The sequence below is a fragment of the Heteronotia binoei genome, chromosome 6 (genome assembly GCF_032191835.1).
Source record: "Heteronotia binoei isolate CCM8104 ecotype False Entrance Well chromosome 6, APGP_CSIRO_Hbin_v1, whole genome shotgun sequence".
NCBI classification, from domain to species: Eukaryota; Metazoa; Chordata; class Lepidosauria; order Squamata; family Gekkonidae; genus Heteronotia; species Heteronotia binoei.
Window position 1 is genome coordinate 95,492,813 of NC_083228.1, and position 6,351 is coordinate 95,499,163.

The following is a 6,351-nucleotide window of genomic DNA, read 5'->3' on the forward strand; positions in this document are numbered from 1 at the left end:
ATTAAAGTATGCCATGTTAGAATGTATGAGCTGCTTTTAACCCTGTGCAATTGGTGGTATTCATCAGTTGACAGCATTCATTGTAACCTGAGGTTAGATTATTGTGATACACTCTGCATGGGGTTGCCCTCAAAGACAACCAAGAAGCTCCAGCTGATATAAATTCAAAAGGATTGAGCTGGCATGGCAGCTGCTCTCCCCTTCACATGGCTGCAGCAGGGGGGTATATGGTGGGTATTGTGGTGGGAGGTGGAGGCAGGTGAGTCCTGTTTTGGTTGCTTGGTGGGTGATGATTTCTTCTCCCTGGTTTTTCTTCCCTTGCATTGAGTCCCATCACCTCTGAGGCTCATGAGGCTCATGGGGAGATGATGCAGCAATGGGTAGACTTATGGCAGTGTCCTCCTCTCTCACATTTACAGTGATAAAGACACCAGCTCTCCCATCTGCACCCTCACTACCTCAGAGGCTGGTGAGGAGAGCCAGTGATGGTAGAGGTTCAGTGATGACATTGGAAAGTCCCATGATGGAAGAGGAAGAGTATGTATAATTCCCTTCTCCAGCTCTATGGCATATCTTGCTCAAGAACAAAAAAACCCCATATTTCAACGCTAAGAACATCGAGTATCCTGACATAGCTCCAAGGCATGCCTAATGCATTTGTATTCCTTACTTCAAGGTAATGTGAACCATTTTCAGCCATAGACAGTTTGGCAACCCTTAACTATCACTAATCCAAGGCACTAAAATAAAAACAGACTGACATTCAATCTACCCAGGAGAAGCTATCAAGATGACACTGAAACCCATCTATTCATGACTGGCTCTTTGTCAGTATGCTAAAGCCATCCAGCAATTGACCCACCTTGGAATTTCAGGTATGTGCTTGCTAATCTCACCAGACTTTGACAGCAGTTACGTTCAGACCATCCAGTCAAATTCAAGGCTCATATCTTGAACCAAGCTTGTTTCTGGGAAAGTGCAGGTCCCTTCAGGAGCACACACTGCCCCACCAGGCCCGTAGCTACAAGGGGGCCTGTGGGGGCACAGCCCCCTGACTGCTAGGCAGGGCCCCCTGACTTTGGGCCCCTAACCAGCCTCCAGTGCCTCGGCTGCATCCTTCTCCATTCTGCCGTCATCATACACCGTTGCTTCTGCTTGCTTAGGGGACGTGATCATACACAGTTGCTTCTGCTTGCTTAGGGGCCGGAAGAATTCTTTGACCCCTCAGAAAACAGAAACAATGGGGCACTTTTGAAGCCCAGGAGTGAAACTTAAGCTCCCTGATGCTTCTGCTTGCTTAGGGGCTGGAAGAAAACTCTGACCCCTCAGCAAGCAGAAACAATGGGGCACTTTCAGAGCCCGGTTCTGAAAGTTAAGCTCTACCTTGCTTCTGCTTGTTTAGGGGCTTGAAGAAATCTCTGACCCCTCAGCAAGCAGAAACAACTGAGCACTTCAGCGTCCAGGACTGAAAGTTAAGCTCCCTGTTGCTTCTGCTTGCTTAGGGGCTGGAAGAAATCTCTGACCCCTCATCAGAACTGAAAGTTAAGCTCGATTGGGCTAACGTTGGGCTAGAGGGCGCCTGCAAGAAGAGGCTATTCTGGCCCTCAGGTGGGGCGGCGGGGGTAGGGGGCAGATGGCGCCATTGCAGAAAGAGCAGGGTAAGGTAGGCTGGTGCACACAAGTGGAGGTCCCGACTGCAGTCTGGGGCTGGGGATCAGTGGAGAGGTGATGTTCGCCTGCAGGGGTTTTCTGGCCTGGTCTCGCTGGCCACCCGAGCGAGAGTGGGAGCTGTGCTTGGGCAGCCTGGGCTCACCCTCTGACAGGAAGAAATCCGAATTGGAGGTCTTGTAGCCCCAGAAGTCAGTTGCGACTTGGTGGCGCCTTCCACCCCCCCTTGTCCCGCCGGGCTTGCCTAGCTGGATCATGCTACAGGTAAGGGCAGGAGACCGTGTGGCACATATCTAAACTTCTGAGTGGCTCCCCACCAGAGCTGCTGGAAGAGGGGTGGAAAGGGATCATCTTGGGGCAGCTGTGAGGAGAGGGGAGGCTGTATGGAAGCAAGCTGGCAGCTTTCCTCCTCAGCAGTGGTAGGAGAGAAGGCCATGGAGGTTGGGACCACTATGTGCCCCCTGAAAAAAAAAATCAGGGCCCCTCAATTCTTCAAATCCTGGCTATGGGGCTGTGTCCCACTAGAGGCAGCAGGTGAAGGCAGGCCTTATTGGCTGCCATAGATGCTTTCATCACAGTAGGCAATGTAAAGGAAGAAATCCTCCTCATGATGTTCCTGGCACAGCTGTCCCATGGTGGCACTGGTTGGGGGGATGACATTGTTCATGAAGAGGAAAAGCGCATCCTTGGCTCTGAGGCGGATTCTTTTCTGAATCAGGAAGTAGAACTGCCCAAATGTGAGGTCTGAAGGGACAAGGTACTTCTTCTTGTCCAGGTCACCTATCCGGGCCTTCGGAGCCTTTTCCGCAATGACCGGGACTCGATCCGGGTACTTCTAGCAGAACTTTCGCCCTCAGAACAGCGCTTCTCAAAGGGGTGCTTCTCCTTGTAGATGAACTTCATGGCAGTGGTGGAAGGAGGAGGAGAGTGGTTGAGAAGGGAGGCAAGGAAGCGAAAGAGCGATGGGGATGGACCAGGCCGGGCCACCTCACCGTCTGAGAAAGTGGGTTTCCATGTCTAGCTATGGGACCCTTCCTCATAAAAAGACCATTTCAAGTATGTGGAAAGTGTGCCAGGTTCTCCCATACCTGGATACCCCCACAACTGCTTTGCAGGCTCTCAGTGCTCTGCTCCTTGGGCCTCCCTTGCATCTACATCTGGGCTTTTCCAGACCTCAAGTCCTGGATTTAAAGATGTGTATCTCTTCCCTAAAACTTACCACTTTCCTCCCTTCTCCCTTTTATAAACTGTGTCTTGCTGTTGTGCATGTTTTTATTCTTTTTATGTTATTTTGTATGCAATAGTTATTTGTTCATGCTTGCAATCTTTCTTTCTTTCTTTCTTTCTTTCTTTCTTTCTTTCTTTCTTTCTTTCTTTCTTTCTTTCTTTCTTTCTTTCTTTCATTCAATTTTGATGTACCTACACCTCCTGAGATCCATCCTAATAGAAATATGCTATGAAGTCTCACATTATTCCTTCTGTAATCCTTTTTAAAGCTCATTTGCCCTTCTCTGAATCCAGTTTGGATGACACAGTGGACAGTTCCAAGGGTAGGAAGATTTGTTTCAACTTCATATGAGATGAATAGGATTTATATTAGCCTTTATCAAAGGCATAATAAGACAGACTATATAAATAATTAGGGATACAATTCTAGATAATATCAGATATATATATTTTAAAAACCTATTAATCGTCATCTAACACAAGGTGTTATAGCTTTCTGAATATGTTTGTTGTTCAGTTACACAGTTGAGTCCAACTCTTTGTGACTCAATATCCTGTATGGGATATCTTAAATAGGTCCCTCTTGGATGGGCTTTTTCCAACACCTCTTAAAGAGGCGATAGTCCATCCCCTCTTGAAAAAAACAACATTAGACCCGGCTGAATTGGCGCATTATCGGCCGGTCTCAAATTTACCCTTTTTGGGTAAAATTATCGAGAGGGCAGTAGCGTTACAGTTGCAGAGCTTCCTGGAGGATGCTTTCATCCTAGACCCACACCAGTCTGGCTTTCGCCCAGGCCATGGGATGGAGAAGGTGCTGGTTGCCTTAGTAGATGATCTCCAGTGACAACTGGATCGAGGTGGGTCAGCAGTGCTGTTGTTGTTTGACCTGTTGGCGGCGTTCGACATGGTCGACCATCAGTTGCTGGTTCACCGCCTCGCCGATGCGGGGATTCACTGCCTTACAATGGCTTTCCTCCTTTCTCTGTGATCGGGGACAAAGGGTGGCAATCGGGGGACGATCGTCCCAGAGGCATCCGCTTAATTGTGGCGTGCCTCAGGGGACGGTGCTTTCCTTGATGTTGTTTAATATCTACATGCGCCCCCTTGCCCAGATTGTCAGGAGATTTGGGCTGGGTTGCCATCAGTATGCAGATGACACTCAGCTTTATCTGCTGATGCATGGCCGGCCTGCCTCCGCCCCAGAAAAACTGGCCCCGGCGTTACAAGCTGTGGCGGGGTGGCTCAGGCTGAGTCATCTGAAGTTGAACCCAATGAAAACAGAATGTCTGAGTCGTGGTGGCCTGGGAAGGGAAATCCCTTTACCAGCCTTTGATGGGGTGCCACTGATATCGGCACCTAAAGTCAAGAGCTTTGGGGGTGCTACTGGAGCCCACATGGGCTATGGAGGCCCAGATAGCATCCACTGCGAGATCCGCCTTTTTCCATCTTAGGCGGGCACGATAGCTGGCACCCTTCCTAGAGCACAGTGACTTAACAACATTGATTCATCCTACGGTCACCTTGAGATTAGACTACTGTAATGCCCTCTACATGGGGCTGCCCATGTCTTGAATCCAGAAGCTGCAGCTGGTGCAGAATTCTGCAGCCAGGCTGTTACTGGGTCTCTCTATTCAGGATCATGTGCAACTGGGGCTGTGGAGATTGCACTGGCTGCCAATAGTATTCCGGATTCGCTACAAGGTGCTGGTTATTGCCTTTAAAGCCCTATATGGCCGAGGTCCTGTCTACCTTAGGGACCGTCTCTCTCCATATATTCCCCAGAGGGCACTGAGATCTGGATCACAAAATCTATTAGAAATCCCCGGGCCGAGGGAGGCGAGATTGAAGGCTATCAGAGAACGAGCCTTCTCTATTGCTGCCCCCCACTGGTGGAACCAACTCCCTGATGATGTTAGAGCCTTGCGGGACCTTGCCCAATTCCGCAAGGCTTGTAAAATGACACTTTTTCGAATGGCCTTCAACTAAAGGTCAGATCTGCTTGACATCATGGTATGGAACTTAGCACCAAAACTGTTTTTAAAATGTGTTCAATATTTAAAGTGTAATTGTTAATTTTAATTGATCTTACTGTAATTGTTTTTATTGCTTTATGGTTTTATTGTTTTATTGTGGATATTTAATGATGTTGTTAGCCGCCCTGAGCCTGCTTCGGCAGGGAGGGTGGGATGTAAATGCAATAAATAAATAAATAAATAAAATTAAGTAAGTAAGTAAGTCATGCCAGGACCTCCTGTCTTCCACCACCCTCTGAAGTCTACTCAGATTCATGTTAGTTACATCAGTAACACTGTCCAGCCATCTCATCTTTTGCTGTCCTATTCTTCTTTTGCCTTCTGTCTTTCCCAGAATAAGGATCTTCTCCAGTGATTGCTCCCTTCTCATTTGGTGACCAAAGTATTGGAGCTTCAGCTTCAGCATCTGACCTTCCAGGGAACAATCAGGGTTGATAACACTCTGCAGAAATAAATTAATGAGCCAGGGTTGATTTCCCTTAGGACTGACTGATTTGATCTTGCAGTTCAAGGAACTCTCTTGATTCTTCTCCAGCACCACAGCTTGAAAGCATCTGTTCTTCTGCGCTCAGCCTTCCTTATGGCCCAACCTCACAGCCATACATTACTATTGGGAATACCATATGGGAATACTTTGACTATATGGACTTTTGTTGGCAGCGTGATGTCTCTACTTTTTTTTTAAATTAATCAGATTTTTATTAACAGATTTTCATTTTACAATAAAGAACACTGTAATCTATCACCTCAAATAATGCAGCCTTAGTGAGGATATAATAAACAAATTTTAAAAAAAAAACCAGAAAAAGAAAGAATAATCCATAAAAATTTTCTTGAGTACGTTCTGTCAGAGCATCAGCAGTATAAATTGAGATTTTACTTAGTAGGAAATAATCCCACAGTCGGGTTCTCCAAGCATGTATTGAAGGCAGAGCCTTGTCTTTCCAGTGTGCAGTAACCTCCAATCGTGCTACTGCCAGCAAGAGGGCAATCCTGTCTACAGACAGTTTGTTTGATGGTGCATTGGGCCACCAGCCTAACAGAACAGTCTCTTCGTGAAAGGGGAGAGATTCTCCAGTGATTTCCTTAAATTTCTTTTAATATAAGAACCCCAAAATTATGAATTTTAGGGCAGGACCATCACAGATGTATGAAGTCACCAACTTGTCCACAATCTTTCCAGCAGAAAGGGCTACTAATAGCTTTCATGCTATAGAGTTGTTTAGGAGTATAATACCAATGGGTAGCCATTTTTAGAGCCTGGAATCATATGTTAAAAATTTTTGAAGTGAAACTGAAGGTATTCCAAAGTTGATCCCAATCCTCCTCTGTTATTCTATTTTGAATGTCTCTACTTTTTATTATACTGCCTAGGTTCACCATAGCTGTCCTCCCAAGGAGCAAACACCTTTTAATTTCA

The 6,351-nt window shown here is 46.7% G+C and overlaps 1 pseudogene; it reads right to left on the minus strand.

Moving 5' to 3' along the window:
- Positions 1 to 2,204: 2,204 nt before the first annotated feature.
- On the minus strand, positions 2,205 to 2,571 carry LOC132573374 (gamma-aminobutyric acid receptor-associated protein-like; annotated as a pseudogene).
- Positions 2,572 to 6,351: the final 3,780 nt, after the last annotated feature.